This window comes from Schistocerca piceifrons, chromosome 8, assembly GCF_021461385.2.
Source record: "Schistocerca piceifrons isolate TAMUIC-IGC-003096 chromosome 8, iqSchPice1.1, whole genome shotgun sequence".
NCBI lineage: Eukaryota > Metazoa > Arthropoda > Insecta > Orthoptera > Acrididae > Schistocerca > Schistocerca piceifrons.
This window is the reverse complement of record NC_060145.1, coordinates 441,656,264-441,683,594: the sequence shown is the minus strand read 5'-3', so window position 1 is coordinate 441,683,594 and position 27,331 is coordinate 441,656,264.

Here is a 27,331-nt window from a genome sequence, read left to right as displayed (position 1 = left end):
TGACCACCCATGCATCTTAGATTTCAATCCAGAAAAAAGTCTTTCATATGAATTTTGACTTTTGTCTGGCAGAAAAGCAAATAAAACAGGAAATATCTTAGTTGACTCTTCTGTACTTCCGATGTAGACATGGATTGTGTACAATTGTTTGAACTGTTTCGAACAGCTGTCAAATGTCCCATCCATAAGCACAGTTCAATTGTCACAAAGGATTTTCTCTGCTTCTTCACAAGCAAATACTAGAAGTCTCTTGCCTGGAACAGAGCCGTCATCAATCTTCAAAAAGCTATTACCTTACGTTAATTTCAAAACTTTTCGCTAAGGTGAATTTCCGAACTAGAGCCAGGGTTCTGGGTTGTCCCAATAGCTCCTCTTCTCGCCTTCAAATTGAGTCTTGGAGCCGTCATAATTCGGAATATATGCCACGAATTCTAATCCTTTATATTTCAAATCTTGAAATTCCTGCTTAAAAATTTGGGCTATAGGCACTGTCTTTTCTTCACGAACTCTTTTTCTGCAATTATGTAGTCTTTTCTTTATCTCCACATGTTTTCGTCAGGTGGACAAGAATGTTGCTGTTGAGCAACGATTTCACCATTTGCAATTTTTAAGTGGCATTTGCACCTACTCTGTTCATAACTGACGCACATTCAGTTCGTATATTCTTCATTTTTCCTTTAAATACGGTAGCGATGACCATCCTTGATAAGACACGGCCTCCCTTAATTGTTGTTATCAGTTACAGCGTGTACACTGTATAGAACAGAAGTCGTATAGGAAAACGCACGGAACGAAAGCTATCAACGATGACACTGTCTGAGAAACGATGACAACACTTGCACTCAGGGTGAGCGACTGGGCTAGGCAAGCAGTGGGGGAGGCTCAGTTCGCAAACACCTCGTTAGGGAACCGGTTGCTCGGGACAGCTTCGCTACCTGCTGCACCCTTGTAGGAAACCCCACGACAGGAAACCCCACGTAGCCAGGGTCGCGGAGGTCGGCGCTCCCGGCAAGCCGTCACTCGTGCCTGTCAACAGCCCGACGAAACGACCATCAAGAAACAACTAACGAAAGTTGCGCGGTTTCTGAAACAATCAGACGGAAAGCCAAAGAAAAACAACGGCGAAGTCCCAACGTCGGGAAAAACGAAAACGCGTCGGTACAAGCAACGAAGCCAGAGTCGCGAGGAAGAAGACGACAGCATGGACGTACGTGATGCAAAGGCGTCAGACACAGCATCCTCCAAAACATCGCTCAGCACCAAAGCGGACGCCGTCTTCATCTGTCCAAAACGGCTACAACACGGTTAAGACCTGCCTCCACAAAGCACACAATGCAACCAGGCTCAGTATACGTCATCACGCGCAACGTGAACAGAATGAGCGCCGCACCAAAGTCAAACGCCCTTGCCGACTTAATGCAGCACAAAGTCGCAGACGTAGCAATGTTATAGAAGGTAGTCACGACAGCAATTGAACAGGTACAGGGATAGGAAGTCATCTGCCATATCGACGCAGAAACACGTAGCGGAAATGCGACTTCGGTTAAAAAATGTTCAAATGTGTGTGAAATCTTATGGGACTTAACTGCTAAGGTCATCAGTCACTAAGCGTACACACTACTTAACCTAAATTATCCTAAGGACAAACACACACACCCATGCCCGAGGGAGGACTCGAACCTCCGCCGGGATCAGCCGCACAGTCCATGACTGCGGCGCCTAAGACCGCCCAGCTAATCCCGCGCAGCGCGACTTTGGTCAAACACGGTCTCAAAACTGGAGACGTAGAATTAAAGCCCGACGGACGAGGAATAGCAGTAAAAATAGAAAATACGCGGTTTGTAAAGATATACGTACTGTCGGGAACTGAAAACAAACGTGCTAGAATCAAGTTCTACATTGAGGAAATCTGCGAGCTTCTACTTCGCAACAACAACATCGTGCTGGCAGGTGACTTCGAGTGTGTAATTGCACCCGGAGACACACCTCGGTACCTAACCTGTGCGCCGAACTGCAGGAGTTAGTAAGGCGCCTAAAATTAGAAGAAAGTTGTCAGCAGGAAGAGGGACCTGGAAACTTCATTTATCGTCGTTGAGGTGACTTGCGATTAAACTCCAAATTTCTGGAATACTTCTTGAATGCAGAGAGAGCCGAGGCGAGTACAACTCTACCACTGAGTGGTGAGTGGAACTCACCAAACCACAAATAAGAAAACTTAAGAGAGTCCAGCGCTGAGAAGACCAACTGGAGACGAAACACGGCAGACTTTCACGGAGGTTGCCTACGAGACGCAATGGGTACCTCTACGGACAACGAACAGTCTCTGCCGCGGATTAAAGAACAGATAGCGCGTATACCGAGCATGAAAAGGGAGCAGATGAAAGGCGTCATCGCCCGCTGTCAAAACAACAACCTGCCACGCTGCACCACCTGCACAGGGGGAGACAGAGGGCAAACAGCAAACAAGTACTGGAACAGGCTATCGTCAAAAAGACACGTCATGGATCACGTCGAACATCATTTCGACAACCTGTTCCGAGGAAAAGATACCGACGACGCGGAAATGGCTAGGATCCCCTAAGAAATCTGCCGGATCCTTATCAGCGCAAACTGGGCACTTTTAACTCAGAATGTGACAGAAGACGATGTCAGATACCCGTCCTCGAATACAGCAGACATGGAAGAGCTCCAGGCGCAGACGGAATCCCAAAGGAATTTTACACTCTGCTTTGGGGTACAGTCGGAACCATTCTTACATAAATTGTGAATGAAGTTCTAAACGGGACTGAAATGCCACCAATATTTTTACAAGGGACGGTGATTCTGCTCCCTAAAAAGCAGGCAGCCAAGAAAATAGACTCTCGGCCGATAACGCTACTAAATTCAGACTACAAGATAGCAGCAATGAAGAGACATGTGCAGTGCTTGGCAGGAACTTCTTCGACGCCGTCTGCACTTATAGGGACATTATAGCCCACGCCGCAACAACCAGAACATCAAAAGCGATAATTTCTGTCGGCTTCCACAAAGCTTTCGACAGGTCTGTCACCGGTGCCCACTGAAAACAATCACGCACCTCGGATTTCGACCCAATATCACAAAAATCATTACGAACATTGTTACAAATGCCACCTCCACAATATCGATATCCGAGTCCATACCAACAGGGAAATCCGTCAGAGAAGGCTGCCCATTACTAATGGGACTGTTTACAAAGTCATGGTCCCGTTACTACATAAAGTGGCAGTCAATATGAGAGGCTACACTCCTGGAACCTTAACTATAACATGCATTGCCTACGCCGATGATATGGGCCTATTCATACAGAGTGAAGAAGAAATCGGCGCCGGCCGGTGTGGCCGTGCGGTTCTAGGCGCTTCAGTCTGGAACCGCGTGACCGCTACGGTCGCAGGTTCGAATGCTGCCTCGAGTATGGATGTGTGTGATGTCCTTAGGCTAGTTAGGTTTAAGTAGTTCTACGTTCTAGGGGACTGATGACCACAGATGTTAAGCCCCATAGTGCTCAGGGCCATTTGAAACCAAGAAATCGACAAAATTCAACCAGTCGTGGAATGTTTTGAGAGAGAGAGAGAGAGAGAGAGAGAGAGAGAGTCAGGCGCAAAACGAAATCTGAGAACAACAGTACTACTGCCGATAGGTAATGGCAGACTAAGACCGGCCAAACAGTTCTGCCGAGTGACAGGTAAGCACAGAGCATTCAGAGAAGAAATTCAACAGTGCCCACTCAAAATGGCAGCACAAAACTGGCGCAGCGTTTTAAATACAACCAGATCTAACACCCAAATCCCAAAGTACGAAAGGAAGCACAAAAAAGAACGATCCTTTAACCAACGAACTGCTGTTAGTTCCCGGATTGAGGTGGTTCATTGAGAAGCGCCAAAACAGGTACTTCCAACTTGATTTTACACAATATACCGAGTTGGTTGAAGCCAGTTACGACGCTCAAGTTAGGCGGATCCTGGAGTGAGGAAGTACCTACCATATTGTGCTTATCAGTATTACCGCGTAATTCTCCTTTGAAAAAGACTATACAACGTGTTGTCAGCAAGAGGAGTTCACACCCTTGACAGCGTGGAGCTGGAGTAAATACTCAGGGCGTGAATCTCTACCTAATGGGCGTCGGCGATCTAGTGGACTCGAACTCGCGAGAGTCCCTGCTACAGTTACAGGCTGAACTGCGCCTAGATGAATTGCAGTTCGGTGCTGCAGGAAGTTTCGGGCGAGTATCCGCCCAGACACACGTATTTTATGAGACGCTACGATCACCACTAATATCACTGTTGAAGATCCAAGTGGATCTGAGGTATACCTTTGCGTGCAGAAACCCAGCATAATTAAAAAATTAAAAAAAAAAAGTGCTCAAGGTACCCGCCGCCACACACCGTCAGGTGGCTTGCGGAGTATGGATGTAGATGTAGATGAAGATGTAGATGTAGGGCTCGTGAGCGCCCACACGAGCAGAAACCTGATGCTGAGCCAAAGAATTCAGCTTAGAAACGAAACGATCCTGTCGAAAGTCTGGTACATGGCTCAGTTTCTATGTGCACCGGCAGAAATTGCGCGAGGCATAGCAGGTGCGGCCAATTACCTGCTGTGGAGGCGCGAAATCTTCGGTCTCCCAGGCGATGTGCTTCCTGCCGAGGGAAGAAGGCGGACCCGGACTGGCCGACGTCAAGACAAAATGCGCAGCACTGTTGCTCCACCGAGCGCTGAAAACTAGAACGCGAACGGCATTACGTCCAGCCTGCTCAACGCCTACAAGCGAAGAGGCACCAGTCGTTACCTGCCACATCCCACTCGTTGTGTCACCTAAAACAGCTTACGATTGAGAAGAGCTACGCCATCGCTGTTGTGGCCAACCCAGAACAGGGAACGGCACGGAAGGTCTATGGCGCCCTAAGGGGGAAGACACACAAAACCAAACTAGAGATGAAACTTCCAGACAACGACTGGCCACATGTCTGGAAGAGGATCTCTGAACGGATTTAACCAGTGCACGCTAGGGATTCCTGGTGCAAAATCGAACACCAGACAGTGCCGACTAACGAGAAATTGGCGCACATTAATATGCTGGAATCGCCAAACTGCGAACTCCGCAATCACACTGACGCCATAGAACACCGGTTTCAATGCAGAGGGAGCAGGGAAGTATGGGTGATAGGTAGAAAACCGGCTGCCCACATCAAAATAAGCGACGAAAGATGACGAGGACGATAATTTGGTTTGTAGGGCGCTCAAAAGCGTAATTATCAGCGCCCGTATAAATTCCCCTACTATCCAGTCTCGCCGTTTCCTGAATGATGATGAAAAGGTGAGGGCAACACAAATCCAGTCTCCGGGCGGAGAAAATCCCCAACCTGGCTGGGAACCGAACCTGCGGCCCTGTGACCCAGGGGCAGCAATGCTAGCCACTAGACAACAAGCTGCGTACAGCGACGAAAGGTCAATCGTCAGCCACCGTCCCTGAGGCAAAACCGTTCGCCAAGCCAAAGCGCTTGACCACGATGTCGGTCCTTGCTGTGACAGCATACGCCATCGTCAACAAACGGCAGACGGGAAAGGCGGAGCTCCTCACAGACCCGTTTGAAGAACACAAGACGGCCAAACAAGGCGCCAGGTACGGCGAGTCCATCCAGAGCTCCCTGCAGGTCCCGCTGGTCGCCGAGTTCAGAGACATCTTCCACAACCCAGGCGGTCGCCCTCCCACGATACCCACGTCCCCGACGCCGACGACGTCATCCTCCCATCCTTCCCCAACGTCAAGAACAGTGCAGTGTGCCAAAATGTGTGTTCAAAGCATGCGAAAGTGTTCAAGTGTCTTGCCCCAAAGTGTTTCCATATGAGCAACTGTCGCTCTCCAGTGTCTCTTTCCTCATCGGCACAATCATGAATAAGGCAACAAAATGTCAGCCATACGGTTCTAGGCGCTCAGTCCGGAACCGCGCGACTGCTACAGTCGCAGGTTCGAATCCTGCCTCGGGTATGGATGTGTGTGATGTCTTTAGGTTAGTTAGGTTTAACTAGTTCTAAGTTCTAGGGGACTGATGACCACAGATGTTAAGTCCCATAGTGCTCCGAGCCATTTGAACCATTTTGTCTGCCATAATTCGGTGCAAAAGTGTAAATAACAAGTGTTTTCAATGTAATACTGGAGACTAAGAAGTGTCTTTCGTATATAAATGTCCTTGCGCTCTCTCTCTCTCTCTCTCTCTCTCTCTCTCTCTCTCTCTCTCCCCCTGGTCCCCAGCCCCTATCATTAACATTCTACACTCACACTTTCGTTTTCTCCTCTCACTTTCTCAGTTTCATATACCTCCCCATCCCTAATAATACAATAATATATCATAAAACAATCACTATTTAGATCTAGTGATATATATATACATATATATATATGTGTGTGTGTGTGTGTGTGTGTGTGTGTGTGTGTGTGTGTGTGTGTGTGTGTGTGTATTTCTGATCATCATGTGCCAAAATTAGTAGATTTCGTAGTCCTTTTAGTAACTGAATGTATATTTCAGGCTATATGTCCTTAGTCTCATCAATATCTGTGTAAAATTGATTTATCTACCAAAATGTAGCATAATACTATCCTTCACATTATTATTCACATGTATGCTTCCCCCTTTGCCACGTATCGCGAATAGGGCTCTGTATGTGCGGATGTATGCGATCCTGCAGCATCTATGTGAAACCTAAATGCGTTACACTAAAACAACAAATCAAAGCAATGAAGCTGTTTAACGAAATGCATGACTACGTTATGTAAAAATCATCCGAAGAACAATCAACGAATAATATCCTACGATTTTAACAAAAGACAATACAACAAAACAAACAAAAGGACAACGAGATAACGTCTGTCTCCACATATAATGTGTGTATGTTAAAAACTGTACGTTACAAAAAAAAAAAAAGGGTCCTGTTGGCTCTCTTGATCTTTTTCTCCCTTATTCTCGCCATCCCCTCTTTTCGTGCTACCATCCTGATGATTCCACAAGCATTAAATTACTGTTATAAATGTATGATATGCCGGCCGCGGTGGTCTCGCGGTTCTAGGCGCGCAGTCCGGAACCGCGCGACTGCTACGGTCGCAGGTTCGAATCCTGCCTCGGGCATGGGTGTGTGTGATGTCCTTAGGTTAGTTAGGTTTAAGTAGTTCTAAGTTCTAGGGGACTTATGACCTAAGATGTTGAGTCCCATAGTGCTCAGAGCCATTTTTTGAAATCTATGATACACAATTTATTATCTCAGTGTGAGGAATAAAATGCGGAGGAAAAGTGTGCCATTTCAGAAAATATCTGTGAAATCCTACAGTTTCGTTATTTTCTTGCGACTTTTGGCAGAGACCATTTCTTGTACCAACGTGATTTTACAAATTTGTTTTTAACAACAATATATAAACTTTTATATACAAAGGTGCATTTGGTTACCTTCTTTTCCGTTTTCCCCAGTCGTGACTAGTCATGACGGAAGGGGACTGACGCGAATGCAGTGTGAAGTCTTCTCAAATTATTCAAATACCTGCAACTGAAAGCAGTGGCGCTTCCCAGCATCACAATGCCACGTTCCTCAGGCAGCGCTTAGGCCATGCACTGCTGGGCCCCGCGTAAGCCTCGCAGCAGGACCGAGATGCGCCCTTCGCCAGTGTAGGAAGTGAATTACAGCCGCTGCTACGAGCATTGTCTCACGCATGTATGTGTAGGGGGGGGGGGGGGCGCCTACTGATTCGGCAGTCTCTTCTGGGATGACGCCAGGCATACGGTGCCTCTCGTGGACATACAGTCGGACACTAAAGTCTACATACACCCCCATTTTGTAGCACGTTGCGTACAGCCTGGATGTACAGAGGTAGACGTGCAACTCTGTGCTGGCGTCCACGTCCACAACAACATAAACCAACGTCTTCAGACCGGTACCGCGCACTGCAATCGTGACAGATGCAGCAGTGTTTGTTTACTGCGATACAGAAGTCAACACACACTTCCAGTCTGTCTGTCGTTAGTTGCAAGAGAGACGTTGCAGTGAACACAGTGCAAGTGGTGTGGTTGGTTGATATAATAGACGTGAGTTGCAGTACATAAGTCGACTGCGTTACATGGATTGAAAAAGGACCGAAATACTAGTGGAGGTGAGGAAAAATGTTATTCAGCTCAGTAAAAAGAGCTTTTCACTGCGGAAAATTGGGGAAATTATTAGAAGGGGCCCTGCAAGCGTCCAAACCGTAATAAGAAATTACAGGGATCGAGGAAGTGTAGAAAATAAAGCTAGATGTGGACGACCACCAAAATTATGTAACAGGGAGCGCCGACAGATCATTAGAAAAGTGAATGCGATCCCAGAATTACAGCTACGGAGTTGGCATTAGATGTCGCAAATACTAGTGGAAATAATGTTCCTCCCATAACAGTACGAAGACTGCTGCACAATCGTGGATTTGAAAGTGGAACAGCAAGGAAGAAACCGTTCATAAGCAGGGTAAACGAACAGAAGCGCCCAGAATTTGCAATTCTGCGCCGAAATAAAGGTTGCATACTTTAGAATACAGTACTTTTCACGGATGGGACTAAGTCTAACATCTTGAGTGTGATGGACAGCAAAAGGTGTGGCGAAAAAGGAATGAAAGTTGGAAGAAGAGAAATCTTGTCCCATCAGTGAAGTATGGTGGTGGAAATAATCTTGTGTGGGGTTTCATGTCTGGAGCTGGAGTTGGAAATTTAGTATTTATTGAAGTTATGAGAAATTCTCATCCAAATGCCATCCTCAGCTCCACGCTGTGCACCCTGCTATAAACTGACGAAGTCTGGTGACCGAGTGACTCCCAGGAAAAGGAGGCCCCTCTTCCATTACAACAGCCTACTTGGAGGGCGGATCAGTGGGTAGAGATTAGGGCATTAAGATAGATATGTCCTTGGGTTCAGAAATCACCCCTAAAGGCGGAAGATCTAATGATGGACAACGGCATAGGACACCAACGGTAGGTGGGATTCTTTGAGCCGTGGTGAACACAACTCTCCTAGGAGAAAGCTTCTCTGATCACAAACTGGGTGGCTCAGAACCGTGGATGGCAGCCCCAGCACTGAGCTCGGAAGGCGGATAACCTACCAGCCTTAAAGTATGAGATCAAAGAAAAAGGCAAAAGAAAGTACCGGACTGATCAAAATGTTGACGACAATGGAATGATCAATGGAATGCTTGGTTTGCGAATTGGAACTTGGAATATTAGATCAAGCATGACAGGAGGAATGAAGCAACTGGACATAGTAATACGCAACTGTAAGTGCCTCGTAACAGCTGTACAAGAAACAAGAATCCCCCAAGGAATCATGAAGGTCGGAGATCACTACGCACTATTCAACAGCAATGAGGAAGGGCCGGATTGGACCTCTGGAGTGGGATTTGCTGTTCACAACAAGATGTTTTCAGCAGTTAGTAAATGCATCCCAATAAATGATCGGATTTGAGCGATGATGAGATAAAGAACAACTTTTATGCTGATTTGGAGGACACTATTGACAAAATACCGCGCCATTTGATCCGTTTAGTCCTGGGTGACCTCAATGAACAAATTTGAAAAGAAAATGAATATCGTCCCACAATTGGGTCGAAAAGCCTACACAAAGTCACCAACGATAACGGTGTTAGGTTGATAAATTTTGCTGATCTTAGAAGAATTGTCATTAGTAGCACCTATTTCCCACGGAAAGAGATTTATAAAAACAGAGGCCCCGGATAATGTAGAAGGCATATGAACGCAACTGAAGGAAGTGGTTATACAGAGTACAAAGGAAGAACAAGGACGACAACCTAAACCCAAAAACAAACCATGGTTTGATGATGAATGCCAATTGGCTGTTAAAGATAGAATGGAGGAGAGATTATAGTGGTTAAATCACCCGTCAGAAGACACACAAGCAACATACTCAGAAGTGATCAGTTTGGAAAGCATTTCAGAAAACTGCTAAATGTAGAAGTTCCAGAAGGAAGAATAGAACACGAATGGGAGTTAAATACAGAGGAACAGGAAGCACCTGAACCTGCAATGGAAGAGATTAGAACAACTGTAGAGTCACTCAAAAACAATAAAGAGCCAGGTGGTAGTGGTATTAGTGCAGAACAGGTTAGAAACGAAGGGGAAGTTTTATTGGATACGCTGAGACAGCTTATTGTCGGAATCTGGAAATCAGAGGAGATCCTGGTCTAATGGAAGACAGCAATTGTATGCCCAATTTTTAAAAAAGGAGATGCCGCAAAAGTAGACAATTATCGAGGAATCTCGCTATTTGAGAGGTTACACGGTCTTAACCTCCCTGTTACTTAGTCGCCTGAAGTCTGTTCTACAAGAGATCATAGGACCATATCAATGTGTATTCATGGCAGTACGCTCAACAATAGATTACATCTTTACGCTACGACAGCTACTGGAAAAGTACTATGAATTTGATAGAGAATTACACCTCATATTTATAGATTTCCGACAGCATTAATCGGACGGTATTATGGAGGATAATGCAGGAGTTGGGCATCACAAGAAAATACATCAAAGTGATTGAAGCTTGTTATTTTGTTTCCAAACCATACCTGGCAGCTTGTATCTGTATGTTAGAGCCTTTCACTGTTCAACACGGTTCGAGACAAGGAAATCCTTTGTTCCCAGTGCTGTTCAACATTGCATTGGGAAAGCTACGACGTGAAATTGGTAATGACAGGGAGATGGGTATGATTGGAACTGACACAATCTTGGACTTTGCCAATGATGTGGTGATTATGGGAGACTCACTCAGATAGTGTCTGGCACCACTAGGTTCATGAAAGTGGCAAGCAAAGTGCGATTAGTTGTTAACGACGAGAAAACCCAATATATGATCATCTCACGCCAACAGGATTTCCCTACCACTGTCTGTATGGATGGACACAATTTTGAACGAGTAGAGAAATTTAAGTACCTGTGATCGATTCCATATAATAAAAATGAGGTTGAGAAAGAGATTCAACATATAATTACAAATGCTGATCGTGCCTTCTTTAGTCTCAATAACTTATTATTCTTGTTGTATTTTGGAGCGTGGAGTAACTATCCTTATGATGGAGACGCGTAGCTGTTCAGGGAGCCGCAATCGGAAAAACCAGCCAGACAATTACCCTGAACAAGGACTAGATCAAAACGTAGAGTCCGACCAGGACCGAAACGCGGAAAACGCAAGTACAAGTGTTTTCCATCCTGAGTCCGCTGTTGTGATTTCGAATCAGGAGATAGATGCAAATTCATTACAGACTATGCTACGGCAATTACTAGACAGTAATATTAGACATATCGAGGAAGCGAATAAAAAACAAGTAGAAGAAAATAGGAGGGATGTCGAGGAAGCAAATAGAAGATTGAGTAGTGGAATAGTACAGGGTGTTGGGGAGAAACTAGCGATCATTGACCAACCCATCTCCGCTTTAGAAGAGGGGCAGCTAGTCAAAATTAGTGAGCGGGTGATGGAGCAAGAAGAAAGGTTCGCTGGGAATCTACGTATGCTAGCAGAAAATACCGGAGTGAATACGCGGCTCTTGAGTCCCGAGTAGGACAAAGTTCCGCCGGAGATCTGCGCGCGTGAGCAGAACAATGCCAGAGTGACCACGCGGCTCTTGTGTCCCGAATAGAGGACACTGCGGCTAAGTGCCCGGTCCACCTTGGCGCGCAGGTAGAAACCCTCAGCCAGGCGATAGTAGCCCTCGAGCGAGAGCAAGGGCGTATGCAAACACAACAAGACACGGCCGACCGAGAGATGGGAGAAGAAATATCCAGGATCTCAGACGCAGTAGCGCGTAAGTCTGGCAATAATAGGGAAACGATTACCTCGTCATCATCGGATGCGGACGAAATACGGTCGATAACCAAATGTCCGCGCGGACGGTGTGAAATAAATATACAACAAAGAGGGGCTACCGAGGGACTATGTGAGCGCATGACGCGTTTAGAACTTCACTTAAAAGGGTTAATGGCCCATAAAGTTGAAAGAAATGAACGAAAGGGCCATTACTCCGACGATGATTCCGAGAACGATGGCGAATTTGATCATCGTCGCGATCACGGATCTCGTACCAGGTGGGAACGGCGCGGATCCCCTCAGGAACGTTCGCCAAGGGAAACTCACGAATTTGACTTTAAACATTTTCTGACGGTGAGGAAGTTTGAAGTCTTCCGTAACTCGGCTACGGGGATTCACCCGCGGGCCTGGTTACAGCAGTTCGAGTTCTTCCTTCCTCCTACGTGGCCCAGTGCGCACAAAGTAGAGTATATGTGCGGCTACCTCGAAGGTGAGCCAATGGCGCGGATGAGGTCAATTGCACGCAATTGCTACAGTGTCGGGGAGTTTCGTAAACACTTCCTGTCGATCTATTGGTCAGTGGCAGCGCAGAGTCGTGTAAAACACGGACTCATTATGCTACCAGTGTTAAACCGGTCGAAATTCTCCAGCCCTGTGCAGATCTTCGAGCACATGCTGCAGGCGAATGAACATCTTGACGATCCTTATGGACCTGCGGAAATTATTCGTATTTGCCTGGGAAAGTTTCCAATGCAGTTGCGGCACGTTATCTTTACAGGACGATGTAAGGATGATGTAGAGGGGTTTCGCAATCTCCTTTTAGAACTCGAGTGCGAAGCGAATGGCACCACGCAGAATTACGGTCAGAGCGCCTACGAGCAGCGGCCGCGCAAGCGAAGCCGCAGCCGTAGAGATAGGTGCCAATCCAGACGTAACGGGTCGCCTCAGAGTTACAGGGCGCGCGAGCGTTGGCAGCGTCGCGACTCCTCACGGAACGCGGGCAGAACAAACGATGCCAATGGTCATCATTCGCCGAGAGGAAATCAAAGATACCCCAGGGAGTTTAGAAGATATGGTAATGAGCAGATATTTAGGCGCAATTATAGCGGACCTAGGAACGGTAGTCGTGACCGACTACAGAATAATTATCGAACAAGCAACAACAGGGGAGCCATGAACAGTACGGGTGGTCCGCCAGTGGGTGTTGAAATTCGTCCCGCAAACCCGCGGCACAATCCGCCAAATGCCCCTAATCAAAGGGATCAATGACTATTGGTTGACTCGGCTGGCATCAACTTAATGAGGACCGGTGCTATTGATGATCATTTGATAGAGGAAGACGATATTAGGAAAGATTTGTTGAGGGAGGGCCTCAGTATTGGTGTGCCTGCGGTAAACCCAGTCCTGTCTGTTTACCTTCGGGGAGTCAGTCTTAGATGTGTACTCGATACAGGCATCCCCTTTTCGCTTATTAATGAAGCGGTGTTTCGGAAGTCTGAGGAAACGGGGAGTTGGCCGACTTTCCAGGTGAGAGGAACCACAGTCAGGGGCGCGTAATATGGAAAGTGTTAAAATTAAAGTACAGACTCGAGTAAACTTCGTCTGACAAGGTCATGAGTTTGAATTCAATTTTTTTGTGATGCCGCTAATGAGCGTGCCAATGATATTGGGGACTGACTTTATAAACGCCCACCGCGTCGTAATCGACGTGGCTGGCGGTGTTATGACTATCGTTGCCGGGAGCAACCCTGTCAGTCTAATTTTTGAGGAATGTGTTTTGCGCAAGAAGTCTGAGGTGGGCTGTCTGAAATTTCACGTTAGGACTGAGTCGCGACCTTGTAGGGAAGCAGCATACTCACGCCGTATAAAATTCACATCAGTCTTTCCACTGTGTGCCAGCCAGTCCGCTGTAACTAGCTCTGACGTCATAAATGTTGCGCAATACTTTAAAAATCAAGTAAATAACCTGAAACGTTTCTAGCATGTCAGGAGTAATACTAAATCAATATGTGTTGAATATCAGTTCAATAACTTTAACCATTTACGAAATTTGGACGTTTTTCTGGAAAAATCATTGGCGCAACAGAAAAGAGCTAGAAACTTAAAAATTTATATTTAGATTCCTTTTGCATAATAATTTAGTAGAAACAGTATTCTGGATCTCACAAATTAAAATTTTAGTTGAAATTCATGATTTTCTGGTTTTTGTCTTAGAAATTAAGGAAGCAAGATAGATTAAGTAGGCGAATAAATAAGGCTAGGATGTTTAAATTTAAGTAGAAGGGAGATCCGCTATAATCATGAAGATGTGAGAAGTTTCAGCTGAATAATTATAAAACTATAGCGATAGCGTATCTCCAAAGGGCAAGTTCAGTGTAGTGTAATTAAATTAATTCTCTCGCCCAAAATATTTGACTTAGCCACGTCAGACTTTTATTATGATTACTTACCTGTGTGCTGATTGCACATTTAAATTGAGAGCTTCATCGGCCACCAGAAAAGGAAGCAATGATTTATTCGATAACTTGAAGTGGTGCATTACTAGCCCAGCGCCTAGTCAGGAGAGCGGATTTGATCAGGCGTTCCCTCAGCCGTCCGCATCGCGGCTATATACGAGGTGCGGCTAGAAAAAAACCGGACTGATGCTGGAAAAACATTTATTTACAATTATTTACAATTTCATGTTATCTCCTTCAATGTACTCTCCTCCTCGGTCTCTACACCGCTCCATACGAATTTTCCACTGTTCATAGCAATGCTGCAGATCATTTTCGGTAAGTCCATACATTACTTCCGTCGCTTTTTCTTTTACTGCTTCAACAGTCTCAAATCTAGTTCCTTTCAAAGCTGACTTGACTTTAGGCAAAAGAAAAAAGTCACAGGGGGCCAAATCAGGTGAGTAGGGTGGATGATCTAAGATGGGAATGTTGTGTTTTGCCAAAAACGTCTTCACTGACAACGCACTGTGGGCTGGGGCATTGTCTCGGTGAAGGATCCATGACTTTTTTCTCCACAAATCGTTCCGTTTTCTCCGTACTCGCTCACGTAGGGTAGCCAGGACGCTAATGTAGTAATGCTGATTCACTGTTTGTCCCTCTGGTACCCAATCAATGTGCACAATCCCTTTGATGTCAAAAAAAACAATCATCATTGCCTTGAATTTCGATTTTGACATACGTGCTTTTTTTTGTCGTGGAGAACCAGGAGTTTTCCAATGCATCGATTGGCGTTTAGTTTCGGGATCGTAAGTAAAAAACCACGATTCATCGCAAGTAATAACATTTTGTAAGAAGGTGGGATCACTTTCAATGTTTTCCAGGATGTCAGAACAAATCATTCTTCGGCGTTCCTTCTGTTCAATTGTGAGACACTTTGGAACCATTTTTGAACACACTTTGTTCATGTTGAAACTTTCATGAAGAATCTGCCCAACACTTTCCTTGTCAACTCCTGTTAACTCAGACACTGCTCTGATTGTTAAACGGCGATCTTGTCGAACAAGTTTACCGATTTTTTCAATGTTTGCATCAGTTTTTGCTGACAATGGTCTGCCAGTGCGAGTGTCATCACTGGTGTCTTCGCGGCCATCTTTAAATCGTTTAAACCACTCAAACACTTGTGTTCGCGATAAACAATCATCGCCGTACACTTGTTGTAACATTACAAACGTTTCACTTGCAGATTTTCCTAGTTTGAAACAAAATTTGATGTTAACACGCTGCTCTTTCTGTACACTCAACATTTTCCGACGCACAGACAAAACGTCAACTACTTAAAACAGACGCCACGGGCAGACTGAGTGCAGGAGGCAGATGAAATTCGAGCAGTAGGCGAAGCGAGAGTCACGTGACAGGTCACGCGACTTTCAGCCTTATTGCATTCGTTTTATTGTTTCACCAGTACTAGTCCGGTTTTTTTCTAGCCACACCTCGTATATAAGAACGCTGCGCGAAAAAGGAAGGCCCCAGTTCTCTCCAGACGCTGATTAGCGCACCACCTGTGCCGGGAGTCGCGTCGCGTTGGTATCATTCCTATAAACAGCCTCGGATGCCCTAATAAGTTACTCGGGATACGCGTAACCATGAAATCGTTTTCGAGTGAAGTGTTAATTCTGGGATGACTTTAATGATCTATCTTCAGTTTCCGTATGTCGTATTTTCACATGCTGCCGCGGGACAGACATTCTACCATTATCTAGCGTGGCGTTTGATGAACATTAAGTGAATGCTCGCCATAATTTGATGATAAACATTTAATTTGAACAGTTATAGTTGCAACAGCGCATTAGATTCTGAACTGCTCTGGTAGTTGGATTGTGTGGATTCTTTTTGGTCTATGACTTTCAGAATATAGTGAACATTTTAGAGAAAATGGTTTTTGATTATGAATCCCAGACAATCTCCTAATTCCTCAGAGCTATAAGCTGTAGCTATAATTGTATTTCTCAGATGAAGTGGGCACTAGGAATTCTAATTACAGGCTTCACATTTTGCTAATCACTTTCTGGTTGCCAATATTGTTGTTAGAGAGCCAGTGTTGAGAACGGCAAACAACAGCATTAAATAAATAAATACAAAACATTTATAACCAGTATTTCCACCCGCCGCCCCACATATGGTGCATCGGCCGGGAAGAACAAAACATATTTATAACATTTATTCCACCCGCCGCCCCACATATGTTGATAATCGGCCGGGAAATAAACTGAGTAAAAGTGAAAGTGATTTTTAAATATTCGAATTCGGGAGTGAAATGCGACACACAACTGAGTAATAGAACAGTGATAGTGTTACGTGTGCATGTGGACGACGCAATTGGGTTAACAACGCATCTGGATTGACGGAGCTGTCACTGAGTCTAGCGGCGCTGCCGGCATCGCGAGAAGCCAGTTTCGCCTCACTGCAGTTGTCCGCCAGAGAAACCTGAGCCGCGCCTGCAGTTGGGGGCCACGCAAACACACAGCAGCTGTCAAAGTGCCGTCTGCAGTTCAACGCGCCGCGTCGCATCAGTAATCCTGCCTGGTACGCCGCGCCGGCAACGCCATACGTCGTGCAGGAGGAACTAAGTTAAGTGAAAAGCTGTTAAAAATTTTACTAACCTGCACTAAAAGACTGTCGATGATGGAACCGCCAGAAGAAACTGAGGTTAAACTTAAATCAGAACCTATGTCTGTTGAGGGAACTGTAAATACAGACAACGGTTCAAGTGTAAATACGCATGAAAATAGTAATGTTAAAGTGAAATATGAAGTATTGTCTCCTGACAGTAGTGTGAAAAGGGGCAATGATTCAATAATAGAGACCCCTGTAGTAAAGCAGAAATCAGAAATTTTTAATTTCTTGGATGATAGTTTCTCTGACGAATTAAAAATGAAACAGTCATCAGAGGTGGTAGAGTTTAAAAAGGAGAGGTTAGATATGACCGATCAATCAGACGTTTCATTTACTTTTGATGATTCTGGTGTTGGAGCTAGTTTTTTGCCACCTGAGTGTGATAAAAAGCCAGCTAGTGAGCAACCCAAAGGTACTGGGGCTATTGATTTAAATGTTATATTACAAACAATAGCTACCAGTAATGCTAAAATGACAGCTGAATTAAAGTCTGAAAGCAGTAATGCAAAAATGTCAGCCAGTAATGCTAAAATGACAGCTGAATTAAAATCTGATATAATTGAGGTAAATAACAGGATTGTGGCCAGCCAAACTAATTTTAATAAACGATTGGAGGTAATGGACAATACCTTCAAGGCTGGTTGCAATAAGTTGAAAGAGGATCTGGACAGTTTGAATTATAAAATTGATTACAATCATGAGGATATTAAGAAAAAGGTTGCTCAGCAATTTTCTGAAATGTATAAAACAGTAAAATCCGAAGTTGCTGAGGTTCGCAGAGACTTCCAAATGGAAGATGCGAAGCTGGAGCACAAGTTAACAGAAAAGATCGAGGCGGAATCTTAACTGTGCTCAGATAGGTTTAAAGATGTTAATATAAAAGTAAACATATGTCAAGCAAAGTAGACGCAATCAAAACTGATACTACTCATATTGTGCAAAGAGTAGATAATGTTGAAATGAGAATAGAAAATATTAGTACTAACATTGTTAACATTGAGATTAAAGTAGCTTCAGTAACTTCTGGTAATGGTAGTATGCAACAAGTTGTAGCTGCAAACGCCGCTTTTATCGGGTGTCGGCAGTTCTTGCGGTTCGATCCAGATAAAAATATCCACCCGCTAGATTTCTGGAACGATTTTGAAGATGTGATTCCACCAACTTGGTCTGAACGAGAGAAAATCTCATTTATTAGAAGGCATTTAGCAGGTGACGCCATGCGTTGGTCAGCTGATGTTATGTTGAAGTGTAAAACATTAGCGGAATTTAAAACAGCTTTCATTAATGAGTATTGGTCTAGCAATAAGCGCCGGCCGGAGTGGCCGTGCGGTTCTAGGCGCTACAGTCTGGAGCCGAGCGACCGCTACGGTCGCAGGTTCGAATCCTGCCTCGGGCATGGATGTGTGTGATGCCCTTAGGTTAGTTAGGGTTAATTAGTTCTAAGTTCTAGGCGACTGATGACCTCAGAAAAGTCGCATAGTGCTCAGAGCCATTTCTAGCAATAAGAAAAATGAAGTGTTGAGAGAATTTTGGAGTGAAAAACGCTTCAATGTAGGCAAGGAATCTATTAAAGAGTTTGCCAGGTCACGAATCTCACGTTTGTCACATTTGGCCGAAAGGCTAAAATCTGAAATGATAATACTAGGTCTTGAAGCCAAACTGCCATGGTATTGGGAAACTAGAATTATATCTGCGCCTAGAGACAATCTGGATCGTTTCATTGAATATTTGGAACGTGTAGAGCGTGTGGCTGCCAATGAGGAGCAAGCACGTAATAACAGAAATGGTAATAACACTAGTAGTAATTTTAAGAACGAGCAGAATGGCAATGTAAACATCAGAACAGTAGGTGTTCGCCATCCTAAGAGAGGTAGGAACGATGTTTTCACGAGGGCTGTGGAAAAGTGTATTGGTGGTGTGGGAGCCACGGAAGCGAACCGTGTGGAACTGTGTCGCGTTCTGAGAAGCCATGCCCGAGTATTTTCGGATTCGCCGGGGGCAACTGATGGTCGCGCACCGTAAAGCGGTACAGAAATCCATCTTCCGTTCTTTGTTAAGCCCTATCTCTCCCCATTGGTGCACAAGAGCAGTGTGGAAGGCGAAATGAGTACGATGCTGCAGCAGGGTATAATAGAGCGAGCTAGGAGCTCCTATAACTCGCCATTACTCGTAGTGCCAAAGCGGAACAAGTCAGTGCGTTTGGTGTTGGACTCGCGGCAAATAAATACGGTCATCATGTCCGAGACAGGTAGGCCATAAGGACTTGAGGAATTGCTGCAAAGGTTTCATGGCGTGAAAGTATTGTCATTCGTGGACCTCCGAAACAGCTATTGGCAAATTATGCTCGATTCGTCTTGCCGGCAATATACTGCTTTCCTCTGCTATGGGAGTTGCTACCAGTTTAGACGCCTCCCTTTCGGGTTCAATGTTTCTTCAGCCACCTTCATAAGAGGCCTGAATAGTATACTGCCTGACGACCTAAAAGCGTGCGTAACGGTGAATGTGGACGACATTCTCATTGCAGAGATGTCATGGGAATAACAACCGGGTTCCAAATCGATTGCTCGAAGTATTCGACAAAGCGGGGGTTGTAATGTTGTAACTTTAATTTTGCTACACTGATATGGGTGCTAATTGACAATGAAAGTGGGTTAAAAGCTGTGATCTGTCTGGGGACGTTAACCGTGGATTACTGGGCAACTGTTTCATCAGATATTTAGTCTAGATTTACCAAGCAGACTAACATTAATGATAATCTTTTAATAGTCATACAAAACCGGTAATATATATACATAAAAAGAGAATTTAAATAAAAAGAAAGAAATCAGTTTATATTTGGAAATTTATTTTAAGATTGTTCATTGAAATTTCAGCATATTATACGTGAGTTATAACTGAGCTGGTGCCTTATTTACGATTGAAAAATGTGAGATTGTAATCTTACGGAACACACAAAATATGGAGCCAAGATTGGGAGACTACATACGACACTGCATTCATAAAATAACTCACGAAGAACATTGAAACATAAGCAAGAAGAAATTAACCACAACCAACAGATTCAGTTTTTATACCCAAAGAAATTACGTTCATACCACAATCCTGTCCGTCATGTAATTACCACACACTGGTATACTAAATTCATATTAACTCTTTGTGAAGTCTTCGCAAAAAGAATAGCTGAGGGCTACTTTGATGATTACACCACATGCTCCACGTGGTCAATTTGGTTTACACAAAGCGTACAACTCCACAATAATTTTGATAATTAAAATACATTAGATCGAAAAGCAATTGACAAAAGCAAAACCTTGAACTGGTTACTAACGTCTTACTATTAACCTGATGGGTCAAACAGTTATATAAGCACGTGGTACTGGTCTCGCAAAGTACACTCCACGTGGATTGAACATAAAGAAAAGCATAAAGAAAAGTTGCTATATTGTAAAATATTGTCCAGACGAGACGTTATAATCACACAAGCATTCACATTTAAGATTGATGAACTTAGTTAGAGTTACTGATCAACACGTGGTTCCACTTTACTCGCAAAGTAATGACAAACCAACTACCCCAAAATAATCTGAACTTCACACGAGAATTACACTACGCTGCAATTTAAGATAACCTTAGATATTTTAGAGCTAAACCCGAGATAAAGATGATTAAATTTTCAGTTAGGCTGAACTTAACAAATCCATTGTCCTATGGACTTAGCAGAGACGCGCTTAGCCGGAGATCTTACCACTTCAGACGCTCGCCACCGCCAGACTGCAACTGCCCTACAGCCGAGCGTGCTTCCTGAGACTGGCTCACAAAGACAAACGGAAGTGGCCAGAGGGGCAGCTTCCTATACCAACATGACAACGGACGGACAGGACCATACTAAGGATAGAAACCCTTTGCTTTTAGGAAGCGTAGCTACCTGTTCCGACGTTGGTCCTACTGTTCTCTAGCAGACAGCCTTGTCTGCTACCCTCAAGCATGCAACTACAAACACATTTGATCATTCATCCTCTCACACAGAAGGGAAGGGGGATGACAGTATCTTATCATATACAGTATATAACAGAAAGCGGATGTAGGTTCCGTATGAGACTGTGTGACATGAATTACATATACACTGTGTTTTAAAGTGTAGTAGTGTGTCAGATCGTTCTTGTTTACGTGTAAAAGTAACACGTTCCACTACTCAGTCTTCTCCCAGATAGTCAGAAACGCCACAGTAAATTTAGAAGAGGAATTTATTCCATAAATGACAGCAGATTTAAGAAATCAAACATGAAAGGAATCCAACAGAGACCTTTCATCTGGACAAATCCCAGTTCGGGTGCGAAAGCATAAAGTTTCTGGGTCATATTGTGTCGGCGGATGGGATTCATCCGAATCCCGAAAAAATTTCAGCGATTGCGGAGTGCGCGACGCCTACGTCAAAGCATCAGCTCACCGGTTATTTGGGGCCTTGCAATTTCTACAAGAGATTTATAAATGCCAATGTTTTGTCCACCCCTCGTTTATGTGCACTGACAGGTAAGTACACCGCTTGGATGTGAGATGAACAAGTACAGAGCGAATTTGACGAATTAAAGAATGCATTGTTTAACGCTCCATTGCGCGCGCATCCGGATTTGAATAAGGAGTTTTGCCTGATGACAGATAGTTCACTGATGGGGCTGGGAGCGGTGTTGTTCCAGACGGATGGTGGAAAAGATCTGTCCGCCTGGAAAACTATCTCGTTCGCCAGCCGTGTGCTCTCGCGGAGTGAACGGAACTACTCTGTCACGGAGCTTGGAGCCCTGGCGATTGTCTGGGCGTTCAAGAAATTCCGCTACTATTTGTTAAGGCGCACGACTACGGTGTACAGCGACCACCGAGCACTACAATTCCTAATGAGCGCCAAGATCAATCACGGTAGACTCGGACGGTGGACGGTGTTCCTCCAGGAATACCACTTCACGACAGACTACATTCCGGAGCACAAGATCATTGCTGATGCTCTATCTCGGATGCCTATCGGGCTCACCCATGCTGACGATAACGCTATTGATGAGAACAATTTTAGTGTGTTATACCTTCAAAATGTGGCATTCGAGAATTATGTCACTGCGTGACTAGGCAATATCGGGGCGGAACAATACAAGGACAATATCAAAGACAAAGACATCAAATAGAAATGACATGATAAATCCCACGCGGCCATCAGGCAGTATTATATTATCCGGAATGGCATCCCATTCAAAGAGGCGAGCTCTGGATGATTCCAGGTGGCTGTTAGCGATTCCGGAGGAACTAGTGAACAAGCTTGTGTGGTACGTCCATCTGAGCTACGGTCACTTTGGTGCAAGGAAATGCTTGGAGAAGCTGCGGGAAACCTGTTACTTTAATAATATGCTTCGGCGTATACGTAAAGTAATTAGGGTATGCAAGCCCTGTCAGCAAGCCAAGCCGCCCACTCTGTCGTTTGCCGCACCAAGACACCCGATCGTTCCCAGTAAACTCAGGGATCTCGCAGCAGTAGATATATTCGGTCAGCTAATGCGTTATAGGAACGGATTTGCGTACATTTGTGTGGCAGTAGAGCTGACGTCAAAATTCGTCTGCCTCACCCCGCTGCGTAGGGACACCGGGAAGGCAGTAGCTGCCGCGTTCGCAAATCACTTCTTACGAGAGGTTGGCACTGTGAAGCGTGTGATTTCGGACAACGGGCCACAATTCAGGTCACGTCATTGGGAGCATATGCTTCGGAGAAACCGATCTTTATCTCCCTTTTCTGCCCTTGAGCAAATCCCTGTGGAAGGTAGATGAAGGAGATTGTGTCGGTTATACTGCCACCTTGACCACCGGACGTAGGACAGGAAAGTATCCGGTTTCCAGAACATATTAAATGAATTGCCAAATGCGTCGACGATGTTGCCACTGATTCTGGTCCTGAAAAACAAGGAGCCTCCGAGTAAAATAGAAGAGGTGGTTCTCCGGCCAGTAGAACCCAGGTTACGAAGATCTGCAATTGTGGAGCTTGCCCTGAAAAATATAAAGAGTGCCGCCGACTCTCAGGTAAGAGCCTACAAAAGAAGGTGCGGAACATAACTTTTCGCGTAGGCCAGAAAGTACTTGTACGCTCGCACAAGCTCTCTAATAAACGGGCTGGGTTGCCAAAGAAGTTCTTTTTCTTATTCAACGGGCCGTACAGAATCAATCGGATTTCATGTCCGAATGCGCTTGAAGTAGAAAACTTCCGCTCTCGTAAGTCGATGGGCCTGCACCACATCTCCAATGTAAAACCTTATATTGAATAAGAAGCGGAAGATCTTGCCCCTCGGAGGTCGGAATGACGTATTGCCCACATCGTTTTCTCGCAGTCATTCTTTTGTGAGTAAAATTACAGTGTATATTTTCCAATGTTTTGATTCACTCTGGTGTGATTAAAAGTAAAGTGTATATTTTCTATGAAATGTAAAGGGTTCCCCAAAATGTGTGTAGTTATTTCTTCTTCTTCTTCTTAGCACAAGAGAGTAGTGTTGCGCAGCTTTATAACGTCTGAATGTGAATGATCATGAGGCTCAGATGAACCGTTTCCCATTACAGTAATGTGGCCTTTTTTTGTGACTAAAAACGTATCGGGTGTGCTGGCGTGGCGAGTCAATAGTCGTAAAGGTAATTCTTGATGACAAATTACAGTTGTTGTATGCTTATTCCCCACAGGTGAGGATGATTCAGTGAGACTTTGCAAATGTACTGCAATGTTTATGAGACGTTTTGATGACTTGTAGCTAATGATTTTGTGTGTGAAGTGAGACTAATAGTGTTTGACTTTCAGTGATGCCACCTTATAAGAGGGCATGCAGCTTTACTGTATGATTACATGATGATGGCGTCCTCTTGGGTAAAATATTCCGGAGGTAAAATAGTCCCCCATTCGGATCTCCGGGCGGGGACTACTCAAGAGGATGTCGTTATCAGGAGAAAGAAAACTGGCGTTCTACGGATCGGAGCGTGGAATGTCAGATCCCTTAATCGGGCAGGTAGGTTAGAAAATTTAAAAAGGGAAATGGATAGGTTGAAGTTAGACATAGTGGGAATTAGTGAAGTTCGGTGGCAGGAGGAACAAGACTTCTGGTCAGGTGACTACAGGGTTATAAACACAAAATCAAATAGGGGTAATGCAGGAGTAGGTTTAATAATGGATAGGAAAATAGGAATGCGGGTAAGCTACTACAAACAGCATAGTGAACGCATTATTGTGGCCAAGATAGATACGAAGCCCACGCCTACTACAGTAGTACAAGTTTATATGCCAACTAGCTCTGCAGATGACGAAGAAATTGAAGAAATGTATGATGAAATAAAAGAAATTATTCAGATTGTGAAGGGAGACGAAAATTTAATAGTCATGGGTGACTGGAATTCGAGTGTAGGAAAAGGGAGAGAAGGAAACATAGTAGGTGAATATGGATTGGGGGACAGAAATGAAAGAGGAAGCCGCCTGGTCGAATTTTGCACAGAGCACAACATAATCATAACTAACACTTGGTTTAAGAATCATGAAAGAAGGTTGTATACATGGAAGAACCCTGGCGATACTAAAAGGTATCAGATAGATTATATAATGGTAAGACAGAGATTTAGGAACCAGGTTTTAAATTGTAAGACATTTCCAGGGGCAGATGTGGACTCTGACCACAATCTATTGGTTATGACCTGTAGATTAAAACTGAAGAAACTGCAAAAAGGTGGGAATTTAAGGAGATGGGACCTGGATAAACTAAAAGAACCAGAGGTTGTACAGAGATTCAGGGAGAGCATAAGGGAGCAACTGACAGGAATGGGGGAAATAAATACAGTAGAAGAAGAATGGGTAGCTTTGAGGGATGAAGTAGTGAAGGCAGCAGAGGATCAAGTAGGTAAAAAGACGAGGGCTAGTAGAAATCCTTGGGTAACAGAAGAAATATTGAATTTAATTGATGAAAGGAGAAAATATAAAAATGCAGTAAGTGAAACAGGCAAAAAGGAATACAAACGTCTCAAAAATGAGATCGACAGGAAGTGCAAAATGGCTAAGCAGGGATGGCTAGAGGACAAATGTAAGGATGTAGAGGCCTATCTCACTAGGGGTAAGATAGATACCGCCTACAGGAAAATTAAAGAGACCTTTGGAGATAAGAGAACGACTTGTATGAATATCAAGAGCTCAGATGGAAACCCAGTTCTAAGCAAAGAAGGGAAAGCAGAAAGGTGGAAGGAGTATATAGAGGGTCTATACAAGGGCGATGTACTTGAGGAAAATATTATGGAAATGGAAGAGGATGTAGATGAAGATGAAATGGGAGATATGATACTGCGTGAAGAGTTTGACAGAGCACTGAAAGACCTGAGTCGAAACAAGGCTCCCGGAGTAGACAATATTCCATTGGAACTACTGACGGCCGTGGGAGAGCCAGTCATGACAAAACTCTACCATCTGGTGAGCAAGATGTATGAAACAGGCGAAATACCCTCAGACTTCAAGAAGAATATAATAATTCCAATCCCAAAGAAAGCAGGTGTTGACAGATGTGAAAATTACCGAACTATCAGCTTAATAAGTCACAGCTGCAAAATACTAACACGAATTCTTTACAGACGAATGGAAAAACTAGTAGAAGCCAACCTCGGGGAAGATCAGTTTGGATTCCGTAGAAACACTGGAACACGTGAGGCAATACTGACCTTACGACTTATCTTAGAAGAAAGATTAAGGAAAGGCAAACCTACGTTTCTAGCATTTGTAGACTTAGAGAAAGCTTTTGACAATGTTGACTGGAATACTCTCTTTCAAATTCTAAAGGTGGCAGGCGTAAAATACAGGGAGCGAAAGGCTATTTACAATTTGTACAGAAACCAGATGGCAGTTATAAGAGTCGAGGGACATGAAAGGGAAGCAGTGGTTGGGAAGGGAGTAAGACAGGGTTGTAGCCTCTCCCCGATGTTGTTCAATCTGTATATTGAGCAAGCAGTAAAGGAAACAAAAGAAAAATTCGGAGTAGGTATTAAAATTCATGGAGAAGAAATAAAAACTTTGAGGTTCGCCGATGACATTGTAATTCTGTCAGAGACAGCAAAGGACTTGGAAGAGCAGTTGAATGGAATGGACAGTGTCTTGAAAGGAGGATATAAGATGGACATCAACAAAAGCAAAACAAGGATAATGGAATGTAGTCTAATTAAGTCGGGTGATGCTGAGGGAATTAGATTAGGAAATGAGGCACTTAAAGTAGTAAAGGAGTTTTGCTATTTGGGGAGCAAAATAACTGATGATGGTCGAAGTAGAGAGGATATAAAATGTAGGCTGGCAATGGCAAGGAAATCGTTTCTGAAGAAGAGAAATTTGTTAACATCCAGTATAGATTTAAGTGTCAGGAAGTCATTTCTGAAAGTATTCGTATGGAGTGTAGCCATGTATGGAAGTGAAACATGGACGATAAATAGTTTGGACAAGAAGAGAATAGAAGCTTTCGAAATGTGGTGCTACAGAAGAATGCTGAAGATTAGATGGGTAGATCACATAACTAATGAGGAAGTATTGAATAGGATTGGGGAGAAGAGAAGTTTGTGGCACAACTTGACCAGAAGAAGGGATCGGTTGGTAGGACATGTTCTGAGGCATCAAGGGATCACCAATTTAGTATTGGAGGGCAGCGTGGAGGGTAAAAATCGTAGAGGGAGACCAAGAGATGAATACACTAAGCAGATTCAGAAGGATGTAGGTTGCAGTAGGTACTGGGAGATGAAAAAGCTTGCACAGGATAGAGTAGCATGGAGAGCTGCATCAAACCAGTCTCAGAACTGAAGACCACAACAACAACAACAAACAACCTTATAAGATGATTGGAAGTTGTAATTTGCCACCACCTACTACTAGGTACGTTTAAGGATACCAGAATATGGAAGCCCTGGAAGATGAATATTGAAACAGCTTTTAAACTCAAGCAATTTATATATTTGATAAATAATCAAGGTAACAACCTATAAGTGTGAAATAAAGTGAAGGTATGTGAGGATCCCTGGCGACAGTGGTGAGTAATGGATCAATGACTGTGAGTATCGTATGACAATTAGTAAGATGAGTAATTATGGCCATGGGCAAATAACTTCACTTATTTGACAATCTTTTGTGTGTTTACTTATAGGATAAATTGATTTTGATTTCTATTTTTATGCCCATTCATTCGTTTACATCAGTAGAGTGGAATTTTCCGCCGGTTTTCGAGTTTTTGATTGGAACGTTTAACCACAGCCACTGTCGTGGGGGCGGGAATGTTCTGTGTACGGTTTGTACGGGTGCTCTTGTGGGGGTCGGCTCTCGCCTTTCGGTCAGAGTAGGTTACAAGACTGAGCTCTCGCTGC